General features: G+C 38.5%; 2 protein-coding genes and 1 pseudogene across 3 annotated transcripts in view; 2 read left to right on the top strand and 1 right to left on the bottom strand.

Annotated features, from left to right (window-relative positions):
- LOC122694949 overlaps positions 1 to 15,588 on the top strand; it is a 51,419-nt pseudogene extending 35,831 nt beyond the window's left edge. The window contains exon 3 of the transcript XR_006341284.1: positions 8,040 to 15,588. The product of XR_006341284.1 is annotated as an interferon-induced very large GTPase 1-like (transcript). The remainder of the gene's footprint in view (positions 1 to 8,039) is intronic.
- Positions 1 to 17,408, top strand: part of LOC122694965 (interferon-induced very large GTPase 1-like) — a 1,416,129-nt gene that overhangs the window by 760,099 nt on the left and 638,622 nt on the right. The gene's annotated exons all lie outside the window — the stretch shown is intronic.
- The window catches only part of LOC122695260 (zinc finger protein 215-like), a 462,760-nt gene that overhangs the window by 399,375 nt on the left and 45,977 nt on the right, over positions 1 to 17,408 (bottom strand). The gene's annotated exons all lie outside the window — the stretch shown is intronic.

Below are 17,408 nucleotides of genomic sequence, written 5' to 3' on the forward strand. Positions count from 1 at the left end.
CACTCATTTCACATGCAAATAAAGTAATGCTCAAAATTCTCCAAGCCAGGCTTCAGCAATATCTGAGCCATGAACTTCCAGATGTTCGAGTTGGTTTTAGAAAAGGCAGAGGAACCAGAGATCAAATTGCCAACATCTGCTGGATCATCGAAAAAGCAAGAGAGTTCCAGAAAAACATCTACTCTGCTTTATTGACTATGCCAAAGCCTTTGGCTGTGTGGATCACAAATATTCTGAAAGAGATGGGAATGCCAGACCACCTGACCTGCCTCTTGAGAAATCTGTATGCAGGTCAGGAAGCAATAGTTAGAACTGGACATAGAACAACAGACTGGTTCCGAATAGGAAAAGGAGTACGTCAAGGCTATATATTGTCACCTGGCTCATTTAACTTATATGCAGAGTACATCATGAGAAATGCTGGGCTGGATGAAGCACAAGCTGGAATCAAGATTGCCAGAGAAATATCAATAACCTCAGAAAAGCAGATGACACCAACCTTATGGCAGAAAGTGAAGAACTGAAGAGCCTCTTAATGTAAGTAAAAGAGAACAGTGAAAAAGTTGACTTAAAGCTCAACATTCAGAAAACTAAGATCATGACATCTGGTCTCATCACTTCATGGCAAATAGATGGGGAAACAGTGGCAGACTTTATTTTTGGGGGGGCTCCAAAATCACTGCAGATGGTGACTGCAGCCATGAAAGTAAAAGATGCTTACTCCTTGGAAGAAAAGTTATGACCAACCTGGACAGCATATTAAAAAGCAGAGACATTACTTTGCCAACAAAGGTCCATCTAGTCAAAACTGTGGTTTTTCCAGTAGTCATGCATGGATATGAGAGTTGGACTATAAAGAAAGCTGAGCACTGAAGAACTGATGCTTTCGATCTGCGGTGTTGGAGAAGAATCTTGAGAGTCCCTTGGACTGCAAGGAGATCCAACCAGTCCATCCTAAAGAAGATCAGTCCTGGGTGTTCATTGGAAGGACTGATGTTGAAGCTGAAACTCCAAAACTTTGGCCACCTGATGCGAAAAGCTGACTCATTTGAAAAGACCCAAATGCTGGGAAAGATTGAGGCAGGCCGAGAAAGGGACGACAGAGGATGAGATGGTTGGATGGCATCACCGACTCAATGGACATGAGTTCGGGTAAACTCCGGGAGTTAGTGATGGACAGGGAGGCCTGGTGTGCTGCAGTCCATGGGATCACAAAGAGTTGGACACGACTGAACAACTGAACTGAACTGAATAGTTATATAGGCATATCTCATTTTATTGTGCTTTGTGGATACTGTGTTTTTTACAAACTGAAGTTTTGTGGCAACCCTACATTAAGCAAGTCTATTGGCACCAATTTTTTTTTTTTCTCTCCACAACCCCTGGCAACCACTGATCTTTTTTTACAGTCTCCATAGTTTTGACTTCCACTATTTCATATAGTTGGAATAATAAAGTATGTAGCATTATCAGACTGGTCTCTTTCACACAGCAATGTGAATTAAGATTCTTCTGTGTTTCATAGCTTTATAGCTCAATTCTTTTTTTTTTTTTTTTTTTTGCTATACAGTAACAATAACCTTGACAGCATATTGAAAAGCAGACATCACTTGGTCAACACAGGTCCATATAGTCAAAGCTATAGGTTTTCTAGCACTTATGTACAAATGTGAGAGTTGGACCATAAAGAAAGCTGAATGCTGAAATATTGATGCTTTCAAATTGTGGGGCTGAAGAAGACACTGTCTCTATAAATTAAGTTGGGAAGAACTGATGTCTTAACAATATTAAACATAAATATCTCTCCATTTATATAGATATTCCTTGATTTCTTTCATCAGAGTTTTGTAGTTTTCCTTATATAGATCTTGCACATATTTTATTAGGTTTATATTTAAGTATTTATTTTGTGAGGGTGCTAGTTTAAATGGTACTGTGTTTTTAATCTCAAATTCCAATTGCTTATTGCTAGCATATTAAAAACAATAGTTTTAGTATTATAACTGTTATATTCTACAATTCTGTTGCATTCACTTATCAGTTCTAGGAGATTTTTTTGTTGATTCTGTGGCATTTTTTACATAGTGTCATCTACAAACAAAGACATATTTTATTTATTTCTTCCCAATCAGTATATTACATTTCCTTATCTTATTAACTAACTCTTCCAATAGAATGTGTGATAGGAGTGATGAGAGGGGATATCCTTAACCTATTTTTCTTTAAGAGGAAAGCTTCTAGGTTCTTACCATTAAGTGTAATGTTAATAGTAGGGCTTTTGTTAATGTCTTTTATCAAGTTCAGTAAGTTCCCCTCTATTCTTAGCTTGCTGGAAGTTTGAATAATGACTGAGTATTTGATTTTGTCAAATGGGTTCTCTCCATGTGGTTTTTCTTCTTGGTTCACTGTAGTATATTACATGAATTGATTCTGAACGTTGAATCCACTTTTGCTTACCTGAGGTAAATCCCACACTCCTTTTTACATTATTAATTTGTTATTTTTTTTTTTCACCAGATATATAGGTTTTCAGTTTTCTTCCTTGTAATGTCCTTAACTGGTTTTGGTACTATGGTAATGCTGACCTCATGAACTAAATTAGGAAGTATTCCTTCTGCTTCTGTCCTCTGAAAGAGATTGTAGATATTTGGGACAGTTTCTTCCTTAAATGTTTGGTAGAATTCACCAGTGAATCCCACTGGGACTGGTGCTTTCTGTTCTGGATGGTTGTTAAATATTGATTCAATTTTTTTTAACAGACACAGGCCTATTCAGATAATTTATTTCCTCTCATGTAAGCTTAATAGTTTATTGTCTTCCAAGGAATTGATATATTTTATCTAAGCTATCAAATGTGAGAGCAAACAGTTTTTCATAATACTCTTTTTTTCATCCTCAATGTCTATAGAATTCATAACCCCTATTTTATTTCTGATATTAGTAATTTGTATCTTCCCTCTTTTCACAGTCTGAATTATTAGTTTTGTTGCTATTTCCAAAGAGTCATGTTATACTTTTACTGATTTTTTTCTATTGATTTCCTATTTTCAATTTTAATGGTTTTTTAGTTCTTATTTCTTTTCTCTTGCTTACTTGGATTTAATTTTCTCTTCATTTCCTCAGATGGAAACTTAGATTATTGTTTTCATATAATTATTCTTTTGTTATGTATGCATTCAATGTAAATTTCCCTCTAAGCAAGGCTTTTACTGTAGCCCACAAATTTTGACAAGTTGTATAATCAAACATTTCTTATTTTATTTTCCTGTGTTAGACAGCTATATATTCTTGACTCTTATATTTGAGATTATACTAGACATTGCAACATATATTCTACAAAATCAGTAGAATCTTTCATCTTCCTCTCAAATACCTCAAGGAACTGAGGGTCCTTTAAACCCATTTGGCAAAAACGCCAGTCTAAATGCAATTGCCATCATGTATTTTAAACCCCACTGTTTTATGCATTTATTTAGATTTTTCCATATTTTTATTCCTTTGTTGCTCACCATCTTTTCCTGCATCTCTGACTATTCTTTGGTGATATTTTCCTTCTCCTGAAACAACATGCCTTAGTAGTTCCTTCAATGCGCATTTCCAGGTAACAAATTCTGTTACTGTGCTGTTTTCAATTATGTTTTTCTTCCATCATAATTCTTTAAGGATATTTTAAACTCTGTATAGAACTCTATCAGTTATTTTCTTTCAGTTGGTATAACACTCCATCCTACTGCCTTCTGGCTTCCATCAGCACTGTTGAGGTCATCATTCCCTCTAATTATCATTTGAAGATAAAATCCGCTTTTCTCAGACAGTCATCAGAATGGGAGAAAGTAATAGCAAGCAAAAGAACTGACAAAGAATTAGTCTCCAAAATATACAAGCAGCTCATGTAGCTCAATATCAGCAAAATGAACAATCCAATCAAAAACTGGGCAAAAGATGTAAAAAGACATTTCTCCAAAGAAGACATACACATGGCTAATAAACACATGAAAAGATGTTCAACATCACTCATTATTAGATAAATGCAAATCAAAACCACCATGAAGTATCATCTCACATTGGTCAGAATGGCCAGCATCAAAGTCTATAAACAATAAATGCTGGAGAGGGTGTGGAGAAAAGGGAATGCTCTTACACTGTTGGTAGGGATGCAAACTGGTACAGCCTCTATGGAGAACAGTGTGGAGATTCCTTAAAAAACTGGGCATAGAACTGCCATACCACCCAGTAATCCCACTGCTGGGCATACACTCCAAGGAAACCAGAATTAAAAGAGACACATGTACCCTAGTGTTCAGTGCAGCACTATTTACAATAGCTGGGACATGGAAGCAACCTAGACATCTGTTGACAGATGAATGGATAAGGAAGTTGTGGTACATATACACAATGAAATATTACTCAGCTATTTAAAAGAGTGCATTTGAGTCAGTTCTAATGAGGTGGATGAGCCTGGAGCCTATTATACAGAATGAAGTAAATCAGGAAGAGAAAGACAAATACTGTATAATAACACATATATATGGAATTTAGAAAGACAGTACCGACAATCCTACATGCAGGCCAGCAAGTGAGACACAGATGTAAAAAACAGACTTTTGAACTCAGTAGGGGAAGTTGAGGGTGGGATGATTCGAGAGAATACCATTGAGACATGTACATTACCATATGTAAAACAGATGACCAGTGCAAGTTTGATGCATGAAGCAGAGCATCCAGAGTAGGTGCTCTGGGACAACCCACGACAGGGTGGGGAGGAAGGTGGGAAGGGGGTTCAGAATTGTGGGGGACACCTATATACCTGTGGCTGACTCATGTTGATGTGTGGCAAACCATCACAATATTGTAAAGTAATTATTCTCTAATTAAAATACATTAGTTTGTAAAAAAATCTGCTTTTCTCTAAATGCTTTGCCTTTCCTATAGTATTTTCTGCAGTTTCACTATGCTATGTCTGATTGTGAATTTCTTTTGTCTTCCGAGGTGTATGCCACGGTATCCTAAATGTTGTCTTTAATTTGTAATGGAGGTGTTTCATTTGCTTCAAATTTATTTACCTCTTCCATCAGATATTATTTCACTATCTATTAAATTCCTTGAGACTTCAAAGAATTTGTCTTAAAAATTTATCTAGATATTTTAGATAACTCAGTTGGAAAAGTTGTTCTCTTTTTCAATGAATTTATGTTTTGGCTGCGCTGGGTCCTTACTGCTGTGCGCAGGCTTTCTCTAGTTGCAGTGTGCACATGCACACTGCGTGTATCTCATCCATATCCAGTCTTCACTTCCTTTGCATAAATACCCAGGGCTTCTCATTGTGGTGGCTTCTATTACTGTGGAGCACAGTCTCTAGGCCACACGGGTTTTAGTAGTGGCAGCACATGGGCTCTGTAGTTGTGGTTTGTGGGCTCTAAGCACAGGTGCAGATGTTGTGGTGCACAGGCTTAGCTGCTCCGTGGCATGCAGGATCTTCCTGGACCAGGGATCAAACCAGTGTTCCCTGCATTGCAAGGCGAATTCCTAATCACTGTCCACAAGAGAAGCCCAGAAAAGCTGTTTTTTGAATTACTGAGTCTGCCATTAAATTTAGATTCAAACTTTAGTGACACTGGGGAAGATGGAAAGCACAAAATCAAAATGACTGTAAGATGAGATGACAATTATATGATTCAATAAAGACAAAATGAAGGCAAAATCTGAGAGAGAGCTAGTAGGGGATTAAAAGGAATTGAGATTTAGGAGAGATTGAAAAGGATAATTTGAAAAGACATGAAACTACATTCACATTAGGAGGAAAAAGGATGCGTAGGATTATATATATAATAGTGACATTCAGTAGGACAGGAAATACAAGAAGAGAAGAAACCTGAATTATGTGTGAAGTTGAAACGTGTGAAATCTCATCTAACATGTCTCAAAGACAGTGGGGTTAAAAACATAACATTGAGAAAACACTGAATGTAAGAGTATTTTGTTCTACATACACACATTAAGGTGGCATCAGTAGATAAAGAGAATTTGATTATACATATACAGTTTATAATATAAAATAGATATATATATAATATAATAATATTAACTAGTGTCAGAGGAAGAGTGAGAAGAGGGTGACAAGTATAAATCAGCTAAGAAGTGCATTTTATTTATTGAGATAAATTAACATATAACCTTGCATAAGTCTAAGGTATACAATGTGCTGATATGATACATTTTTATATTGCCATATGACCAAGATAGAGTTAGCTAACACCTCTGTCACATCACAGTATCATTTCTTTCTTGTGGTGAGAACAATTAAGATAAAGTCCCTTGGCAACTTTGAAGTTTATAATACAGTATATTGTTTATAATCATTATGTGTGCTATGTGCTATGCTTAGCTGCTCGTGTCCAACTCTTTGCAACCCCATGGACTGTAGCCCACCAAGCTCCTGTGTCCATGAGGATTCTTCAGGCAAAAATACTGGAGTTGGTTGCCATGCCCTCTTCCAGAAGATCTTCCCAACCTAGGGATCAAACCCAGGTCCATTGTGGGCAGATTCTTTACCATCTGAGCCACCAGGGAAACCTAGATGTATAGGACTTATTTATCTACTGATGGCATATTTGTACCTTTAAACAGTATCTCCCTAATTCCTACACCTTCCAACCACTGGTAACCACCATCCTTCTCTGGTCTTACAAGTTGGCTTTTTTAGATTCCACATCTAAGTGATATTATACAGAATTTCTCTTTCTTGGTCTGACTTATCTCACTTAGCATAAGGCACTCAAGGTTCATCCATGTTGTCACACACAAAGGACAGGATTGCCCTCTTTCTTGTGACTATATAATATTCCACTGTGTGTCTGTGTCTGTGTGCACACATGTGTCTGCTGTATCACATATCCTCTATCCATTAAGCCATGGACTGACACTTAGGCTGTTTCCATATCTTGGCTATTGTGAATAACAATGCAGTAAACATGGGGGTGCATATATCTCTTCAATATCTGTCTTCACTTCCTTTACATATATACCCAGGAGTGGAATTGCTGGGTAATATTGTGATCCTATTTTTCATTTTTGAGGAAACTCTACAAACCTTTCCATAGTGGCTAAACCAACTTAAATTCTCAGCAACAGTACACAATGGTACCCTTTTTGCACATCCTCTCTAGCATTTATTATTTGTAGACTATATAATGATGGCCATTATGATTGGTCATATGATACCTCATTATGGCTTTGATTTGCATTTCCCTAACAATTAACAATGTTGAGTGACTTCTCATGTGCCTGTTGGTCATCTGTATGTCTTCCTTGGAGAAACGTCAATTTATTCTTTGCTTATTTTTTCCTAATATTCTTTTAATGTACCTATCCAATTTTCCCAGCACCACTTATTGGAATTATCTTTTTTCCATTGTTTTCTCACCTCTTTTGTCATAGATTATTGACCATAAGTGTGTAGGTTTATTTCTGGGCTCTCTACTCTGTTCCATTGATCTATGTGTTTGCTTTTATGCCAATGTCATGCTCTTTTGATTAATGTAGCTTTGTAGTATAGTCTGAATAAGGAACATGATACATTCAGCTATTTTTTTTTTTCTCCAGCCAGCCTTGGCAATTGAGTCTTTTGGGGTTTCAAAAAATTTTTAGAATCATTTTGTCCTACTTTTGTGAAAGTGTCCTGGGTATTTTGATAGTGATTGCATTAAATCTATAGATTGCTTTGAATAGTATGGACATTTTTAACAACATTAATCCTTCTAATCAAGGAACACAGGATATCTTTCCATTCCTTTTTATCATTTTCAAATTCCTTAATCGGTGTTTATAGTTTTCAGAATATAAGTCTTTCACCTTCTCTGTTAAGTTTATTCCCTGGTATTTTATTCTTTTTAGTGTGATCATAAATGGGATTGTTCCCTGACTTTTTTTTCTATAGTTCATTATTAGTGTATACAAAAGCAACAGATTTATGCAAATTAATCACAGAATTCTGCATATTAACATGCCACAGGCTAACTGAGTGTCTTTTCTTCCCACAGCCATGGATACAGCAGAGTCTATGGCTAATGAACCCGTTTAGAGGCGAAAATAGGCAAGATCTCCAAGAGATGCTCAAAAAGTAAGACTGGCAGTTGAGTACTAGTTGTCAAAGCTGCAGGAACACCTGGGTGTGACTTCTGCCCATGCCTTACAACACCTAGAAGAAAAAGACCTTCAGAAGCTGAAATGCCAGGTGCAACATTCCTGGGAGAAAAGGGCCCTGGAGAAACTGCTTAACCTGTCACACTCAAATACTCTTTCAGAGTTATAGGAGTCTTGGGTGGAATCATTAAAGAAAAGGCAGAAGGAGGCAGAACAGTCACTGCAGGAACAAAGAGAAATGCTGTCAGAGGGGAGGCAACAACAGGAAGAGGCAGTGAGGAAAAAGAAAGCAGCACTGAGGCAAACAATGGAGATCCCCAAAGAGTTCTGGCCATCTCCTGAAATGCCCCTTGGAGAAGTCATGGAAGATATGCAGAGACAACTCAACCACATGGAAGGGGCATTTTCTCACAGGAAAAATCTTTCAGATAGAGAACTGGTGAGACATGCATCTGGAGGACTAGCCCTACAGGGAATTTACAAAACCAGTGACCAAAGATGTCTTATAGAGAAGAAAGAGGAGCTACTCTGTGTCCCCAAGGAGTTTGTACTCCGTGGCCCTGAGCAGGGTACACGGATGGAAACAAAGGAATTTACATCATCTCAAGAAGAATCCATGTTCACTCAGACTCTAGAGAAGCTGGGCTTCAGTATAACTGCCTTAGCAAAAGGTGGAAGTTGGGGAATTAGCCTGGAAGCTGGTATGGATCAGAGCATGCATTCAGAATCCAAGAAAATAAAACAGTCACATTCCAAACACTCTTATTTCTGCTCAACCAAGTTCAGCTATATCCCTCTGGCCTCCTGCATCTTTCCCACTGATCAGCTCCAACTTTCCAATGCTGCTCTCCAGGAATTAAAATGCATTGAAGACCTTTTCGTTCAGTCAGAAGACCCAGACAAACTATTCTTGCTGAGGCATAGGACTGAAGCCTTCTTCCAGAGGTTTGGGTCTCATGCTAACCAGGGCCCGCTGCACCTGGGAGGAATCTACTGGTGGAAAGCTATTTCAGAGGGTTTCCAAAAAGAGCAGCTGGCAGAAGTGAAACAGCAAGCAGCAGAGGCTCTGGCTATTTACATAAGCGACAGTTACAGCGGCTTTGGAGTGAACATTGCTACAGGTGTGGATATGTCAGACTCTCATTCAAAAAAAGCCTCTCGGAGAACAACCTTCCAAAATCTCCAAACCAAAGTCCAATTATCTGTGGCCCAGACAGGTGGCCCACCAGAAGCAAATAGCCTTTCTGACTGGACAAAAGGTCTAGTTGCCAATAATCAAACCTGGTGTGTCATTGACCGTGGACTTCAGCTGGTACCTGTTTGGGACATTGTCCTCTCTAGCCACAGAAATGATTTTAAGGATCCTCTTAAAGTAGCTAACTGCCTGAAAGACATCTACACTGCTCTGACTGAACTCACTGCCCAGAACCAGGAGGGAGAAGAATTCTCAAGAATTCTTGAGAAGGAGGCTAGGATTTTCCTAGAGTATGTGAAATCGTGGAAAGTTTTTGATCCTGAAGAACAACTTAAAAGGCTGATATATTTCATGCAAAGATTGAGTCAAAAAACTGAAAGTTATACCATTTGGACTAATATATGCCTCAAAGACTGGGGTCTGCAGAATTTTCTGGTAAACACTGTCAACTTTTGCAAAAAAAAATCCATTTCTGAAACCAAATTTATTAAATCTCAGTTGAGCAGTCTTTTAGATCCTCACATCTATAAAGTAACAAACTTTCCTCAGGGTCATTCCATTATGCAGTGGATATTTCAGTCAGAACCAAAGGAAGACAATGTCCATATCACCCAATTTTCTGAGTTAATTGAAATATATAAAAAAGCACAGAATGAACTTAGGGAAGCAACGGCCAAAACTGAATCCACAGAGGAAATGGAGGAAGCTCAAAGAAAGCTGACTTATGAAGTCAGCTTGTCTCTTGGTTGCTTCTTGAAATACCTCCGAGAAACAGGGAAGCCAGACACATACATCTTGCTACTTTTGATAGCATCTGGTGCAGGATATCATGTGGATGACAATATATTTCAGTATCTCCTGGGGCATGATGAGTTAGACTTCCTATTGGACAAAATGCAAACTGTGCAAAATAAATACCAAGAGCTCAAAAATATTTGCAACTACAGGGCTCAGGCATTCCTGGTGCTCACAGGTCTGACAGCAACAGTGGGCATTAAAGCTCTTTCTCCAGAGGAGAAAAAAAAACGCTTGGCATTGATCAAACATCAGATGGGACAATCTTTGACTAAAGAAGTTGTCCATGTCCTCAACAAACCTGGAGATCATGTTTGGGAAAACCTAGAAAAAGACTTGAGACTGCTCATTGATGGGAATTATGAGGCCACTGTCTCTTCATTGCAAGTGGAAGAGGTGAGAAAACAATTGCAAAGTGTTTTCCATGAAAAGAAAGAGCCCCATGAACCACACGATAATGAAAATAAAAAGGAAGAAGTCATAGAAAATGAAGCCTTCCGAGACTTACTTGAGCGTCTAGGCCTAGAATGTTTCTACCCAAGAAAAATGAGCAGAGCTAACTTCCAACTGATCCATAAGACTTCTGTGTACAACACCCAGCCCTGCTCTGAAAGAGAACTTCCCTTCTATTTCCTACAGAAGCTATTGATGCTGGATTATGGGCTGAGATACCTGATCATCAAACATGAAGAATACACAGAGAACCAAGTCTATTCAAGCACCTCAAACCAAAAAAAGGGGGCTTTTGATCCATATGAAGATCTACCTGAAGAAAGTGTTAGTCCTACTAAACCTTCAGCAGCCACTAATGTCAGACCCTATGTTCACCCTATGGATATTCAGATGGCAATTCTTCACTGTGCAGATCATTTTGCCAGACAATATATTTTGGACAAACTTTCCATTTGTCAGTTTGCACTCCCCCTTCTCATACCTAATCCTTGCAATGCTCAAATTGAATTCTCTCTCTGGTCTCTCAGTCAAATTCGAAGGAGCTGGCAGCAAGTAGGGAAATCAATAAATGAGCAGAAGGACAATTACAAGAATCACCGGATGTGTCATGTTTCTGTCCCCATTGTGTCCTTCATTAGAGTTGGAAATGGCTTCTCTGTCTCCAAATCTCAGATCATGAACTGCCTTCTCAGTGAACGCAAACATGATGTCTTTTTTCACCGACATTGCAAAGGCAGCAACAGAGACTGTATCTTGATGGGAGGAGTGGTGGAAGTCACCTGATTCTGTCCTCGGGGGGAAGAGCAGGACATATTTGACAACTGCTTGACCTTTACCAATCTTCATGGAGATGCAAAGGAACATGAGAAGCAACTCGCCTTTTTGCACGAAGTCTCTTCCATAATTGTGGTCCTCATGTCAACTTCTGATGACAATAAAGGAAACCGAAAAATAGTCAGTGACATGTGTCAGTCAACAAAACCTTTAATCTTTTTGCTTGATGATAAAGGAGAAGGCACAGTCGATAAATCTGGCTCAAGAGTGAGAATTGGGATCAGGAACAGAAATGAGGCAGAATTAATAGGGGAGCTCACAACTACAATCGGACGTTTGCTGAAGCTCTCTAACACTGCACTCAGCTTGGAGAACTGTGCCCAAGTTGCTCGCAAGCAAGGAATGCTTATTGATGAAGACCAGAGAGATTGTAAGGAAGCCAAAGAAAAGGCAGAGGCTTCAATGACCATATTGAGAGAAATGGAAATACATCAGGTCAAGGAAAACTTACTACCTCTTCAGGGAAAACTGTGGCAACGTTGGTGTGAAAAGGACAAAGAACTGTATCATCTGAGAGAAAAGGGGAATCGCAGCATTGAACAACACAAAAGTGAGACTGAGACAGAGAAACAAATGATAAGACAGGAACAGTTGAGAAAAGCCTTTCCTCTCAATACTTTAATGCGTTCTGTCCTTGAAATTCTCCAAAATCATTCAGAAACTCACACCAAACTCTACTTCCTCCACTGGCTGAATGTAGCTTTGGACAACCTGACTGCAGGACACTTGCAAAACCTAAATGAGAAGAAAAAGGCATTGGTTCAAAAAGAAAAGCAAGAGGCCACAAAGAGTAGCTCTCTGAAACTCAGGCAAAATGACATAGAAGCTATTTCCAGAGAGATTAATGACTGTACCTTGGGAGTTGAGCACATTCTCAGAGAAGCTGGCCAGATCTATGAAGCTCTGGAAGAAGCTTCACCCATGAAAGATACACTATTTCTCTCCTTTCCCCACATTGCTGCAGATCTGATGATATCTGGTGTTCCCATTGAGCTGATGGATGGGGATGTTTCATATGTGCCCCTGAAGTGGGTGGCAGCTGTTTTTGACAAGCTCTCTGAGAAACTTGGAGACAAGCGGCTCTTTGTTCTCTCTGTCCTTGGCCTGCAGAGTTCAGGGAAGTCCACCCTGCTGAATGCCCTTTTTGGGCTGCAGTTCACTGTCAGTGCTGGGAGGTGTACTCGGGGGGCCTACATGCAGCTTCTGAAAGTGGAGGAGACATTCACAGCTGAACTTGGCTTTGACTTTGTGCTTGTTGTGGACACAGAAGGACTTCGAGCCCCAGAACTCAGCAACAAGTTCCAAAATCATGACAATGAGTTGGCAACCTTTGTCATCGGACTTGGAAACTTGACTCTGATCAATATTATGGGGGAAAATCCATCAGAAATGCAAGATATTCTGCAAATAGTTGTCCAAGCTTTTCTGAGGATGAAACAAGTAAAAATCTCTCCCAGTTGCCTCTTTGTCCATCAGAATGTGGGGGAAATTACAGCTAAAGACGAAACTATGGAAGGAAGAAGGCGGCTTGAGCAGAGATTGGACGAAATGGCAGCAATAGCAGCTGAAGAAGAGCAGTGCTCCGACGTAACCTGTTTTAGTGATGTCATTACATTTGATGTCAATACCCACGTCTACTACTTTGCTCACCTCTGGGATGGCAATCCCCCAATGGCCCCTCCCAATCCTTGCTACAGCCACAATGTTCAGGAACTAAAAAGCAGAATTCTTGGGACTGCCCAACAGGAATCTAGGGGAAGAATCGTGAAGATATCAGATGTAAAACTCCGAGTTCAAGATTTGTGGAGAGCCCTATTGAGTGAGAACTTTATTTTCAGTTTCAGGAATACTCAAGAGGCCATGGCCATGAGCAAACTGGAAAACAAGTATAATTACTGGACATGGGAGCTGAGGAGTCACGTGTGGAGCTTACAGGACCAGTTGATCATCCAGATTCAGAATGGAAAAATCCAGACACTGGTAACACACACACTGGAGGATCCAGTTACAGAGAAATATGAAGCCATCAAACAAGAACTTGAAAAATATTTTAATGATGATCTAGATAGTCAAGTATTGATACAATGGAAAGGAAATTTTGAAAATAAGCTAAATTACCTTAAAGAGTCACTAATTACAGAAAGTGTAATAAAAGCTGAAGAACTCATTAGCCTTAAAAAAAATCAAGAAAAACTGGATAAGAAAAAGTCAGATTATGAAAAGGAATTATTGGAAAAAAGCCGGAATTTGGCTTTAATGCTAAATGGCACCAAATTGAGTGAGGAAGAGCTCCATGAGAAATTCAACCCACTTTGGGAAAAATGGGTCTATGATGTGTCCTCAAGTCACCCTCCAGCCAAAGAGCCTGAAATTGAAGTGGATTCTGAAAACATCCTTTTTGATTATTTCAAAAATGAAAAAGACATGGCAATCATACTGAAAAACTATTCTGGAGAAGAGTTTGAAATCAACTATGACAAACATGTTAAGATGAACAAGAAATCTTGGGGACACTTTACAATGACAATAGAGTACCAAGATATACACTCCATAAATATGACTACTGACCACATTATTTCAAAAGTTAATGAAACTGTTAACAAAATATCTCAGCAAAAGCATGATTACAATACAACTTATTTCCATGAAATCCTGAGAATAATAGATGAGGAGGTGAAATCTGTACACACTCAGAAAAGATACACATTGACAAAAAAATATGAAATAGATTTATCATTGTGTTTATTCCAAAGAGCATCAGTGAAGTTTAAGGAGATGCACAAGGCATTCAAGAGGGCAAATGATCCTGTAAACTATCTGCAAAGCAAGAAAGATGATTTCTTCATGAGCTTTAAGATCTCTTGTCAAGGAGCAACTTCAATTAAAACATTTGTTGATTTTCTCTGGAAGAAACTCACACCTGCTGTCTCCAGCACCATAAGGAAAAACATGGCCCTCAAAATTGCTGGGCACATTCGAACCACCTGCCGGGCATTCAATGAAAACAGAGCTAACCTGGAGAAACACATTCTCATCTCTCTGGCAGAAGAGGAAAATTTTGATAACTACTGGCAGTACCTTCATCAGCCAGAATCATTTTTTAAGAATTACATTGAAAACCATGTTAAAAGATATTTTTCTGACACAGGAAGTAAAAAAATAAAGACTTTTCTACAAATGAGTTTCGATGACATGAAGAATGCCATCCTCTCAGCTATACATGCATCTACAGCAATAGCTAAAGATAAAAGCAGCACAGTGTCCGGGTGGTTAGATTTGTTCTGTGATGATCTGGGGAGTACCTTGATCTTTCCACGAAAAGACTTGATAAGCATTGAACACCAGGAGATAAAAGATATCGAGTTTCTCAAAGAGGCCATGAGTAAAGCTTTGGATCCTGAAATGAAGAAGGTAGAACAGAACTATTTGTCTAGACTTGTAGGAGAAATGATTCCTGAAATCCAGAAAATGCTCTCTGAACATCTCTGTGGCTGCTGGAAACAGTGTCCCTTCTGTAAAGCAGTTTGTACGAACACAATCCCTACCCATGAAGGAGACCACAGTGTTTCCTTCCACCGTCCACAGGCCCTCGGTGGATGGGTGTGGTATCAAACAGACCATTTTGCCCTTAATTACTGTACTAGTTTAGTAGCAAGTGATTGTAATTTTATTTTGAAAGATGGCAGGAGAATCCCATATAAGACCTATCGAGGAGCAGGAGGGGAGTATGCCACATGGAGCATCACCCCAGACACATCTACCCAGCCATACTGGAAATGGTTTGTCTGTCACTTCAGATCAAAGCTAGAAGAAAAATATCAGAACAAATTTATCAGTAAAGGTGAAATTCCTGGTGCCTGGAAGAAAATCACAAAGCAAGAGGTGCTTGATGACTTGAAAAAAAAGTAATACTCAATGACCAGATAAGAGTTTCAGTATCTAAACAAAGAAGGCACATCACCAGAACAAGCCTAAAATACCACCCACTCAGAATGAAAACCTTCCTTGTATCAGGTTTTTTCAAACGAAACATCTAGAACTAAATCAATCATAGCAAGAGTTGAAGATTTCTTGAGTGAGAACCTTATTTTTCTTTGCCTCAATTCCTTCTTCTTTAAAAACAGATAACTGATATACATGAGTACATGATAAAATCAAATGAAGTCCATTAAAAAGCCCAACAGAATATTTTATATTATTATTCTGAATGTTTTTATTTTTAAATATGTAATTTTTAAATATGTAATATTATATAAAGCTTCAAGAAAGTCATTTTCATAGAGGGAAATTAAAATCATTGCAGACTGCTACAAAATCTATAGAATAACTATATGAATATTTTTATCAATATACAGTTATTCACTGGAAGTTACAAATTCTTTTCATTTCTATGTGTATTTTTTTCACTCTCTTAAATTGTGAGTTATTAATGCTTGAATGCAAAAACATTCATAGGAAATTCAAGATTTCCAATTCTCAAATGTAATGCCATTTACAGCTATTCTATTATAGGAATAAAAAATAAAAAATCAGAAACTTGGCCAGGATAGAGCCTGCATCAATTCGGGAAACAATATTAAACAAATATGAAAAATAGAAATTAAACAACTTTTTGTAATTTAACCATTTTTCTCTTCTTCCTGGGCACTTTGGCACTTGCCTGTGCATGTTTTTTAGAAAAGGTAAAGAAAAAACTCACAGGAGTTTAGGTATTCACGGCCTAGAGCTCTGTACAAGTCTGAGAAGGACCCGTTTATGGAACAAGATTCATGACCAGGGAAAAAGGGCCATTTTAATCACGGCTGTGGACCAGGTCGGGGCTTCCTTCATAGCTCAGTCGTAAAGAGTCTGCCTGCAATGTAGGAGACCTGGGTTCGATTCCAAGGTCGGGAAGATTCCCTGGAGAAGGAAATAGCAACCCACTCCAGTATTCTTGCCTGGAGAATCCCGTGGGCAGAGGAGCCTGGCTAGCTACAGTCCATGGGGTCACAAGAGTCAGACACATCTTAGTGACTAAACCATAGTGATAATTCAATAAGAAATGTTTCTGTATATTAAAATGTAAGAAAATGCTTATCTCCAAATCAAGCACCTTTGTGACTTTTCACACTATTTGAGCCGTAGAGTCATGATCAGAAATAAAAAAGAACATGCTGGAGCCAACCAAGGACCTGAGAGGGGAGGAAATCTCCACTCTGCAAATCTATACCTTCTGAAACAATGACTTATGCTAGGTTCTCAAAGCTGATGATCTGAAGGAATCCTGATGCAAAGAAAAAAGTTACTTATATCTCACATAGGGCCATTCACTGGCTTCCATTTAAGGGTACACTCTCTACCCCTCCACAGCCTGTATGAAAACATACAGTACAAAGAAGAACAATCAAAGGACTTGGAGCTGGGAGACAGGAGTGCTCACTCTGCTATCTTTGTGCCCCAAGCATACTCTTCAGTTTCAAGTTAAATGATCACGTCTCTAGAAGAAATCATGACACAGAAAACCTATATAGAAAGCAGATGTTCTTGAATAGATGGATTTTCCTTTTGTTCTTTAAAAATAGTCTCACTGAGAGTTGGAGGAGCCTCCGAATAGGATAAAGTTGAAATAGTGATAAAAACAGAACCCATGCACAATATACCATGGGTCTCTGATATCACAGCATCCTTGATAACTGTGCAATGTTAACATTTGTTCAATGCTTTTCATATTTGTTCAATAAGCCCATTCAACTTTTAACTAAGAAGCATTATAATTAACTTTGATTTTCGGGCAAAATTCTTGTGTATAAACAAATAATTTTTTATCAATTCCTCAGGCACTTAGGCAGAGTGATTACTAAATGTAATTCAGAGATGGTATTGAGTTCCCTACAAAATGGCTAGACATAAGTTGGGAATGAAGGTAGATGGAAACATATGAAAGTGGTTTTCTGTGATAGTAGTGGAGAGTAAAGTGCCATCAACGTGGGGTCAGGATCAAAGTGTCAAT

This window comes from Cervus elaphus, chromosome 1 (genome assembly GCF_910594005.1).
Source record: "Cervus elaphus chromosome 1, mCerEla1.1, whole genome shotgun sequence".
Lineage (NCBI taxonomy): Eukaryota > Metazoa > Chordata > Mammalia > Artiodactyla > Cervidae > Cervus > Cervus elaphus.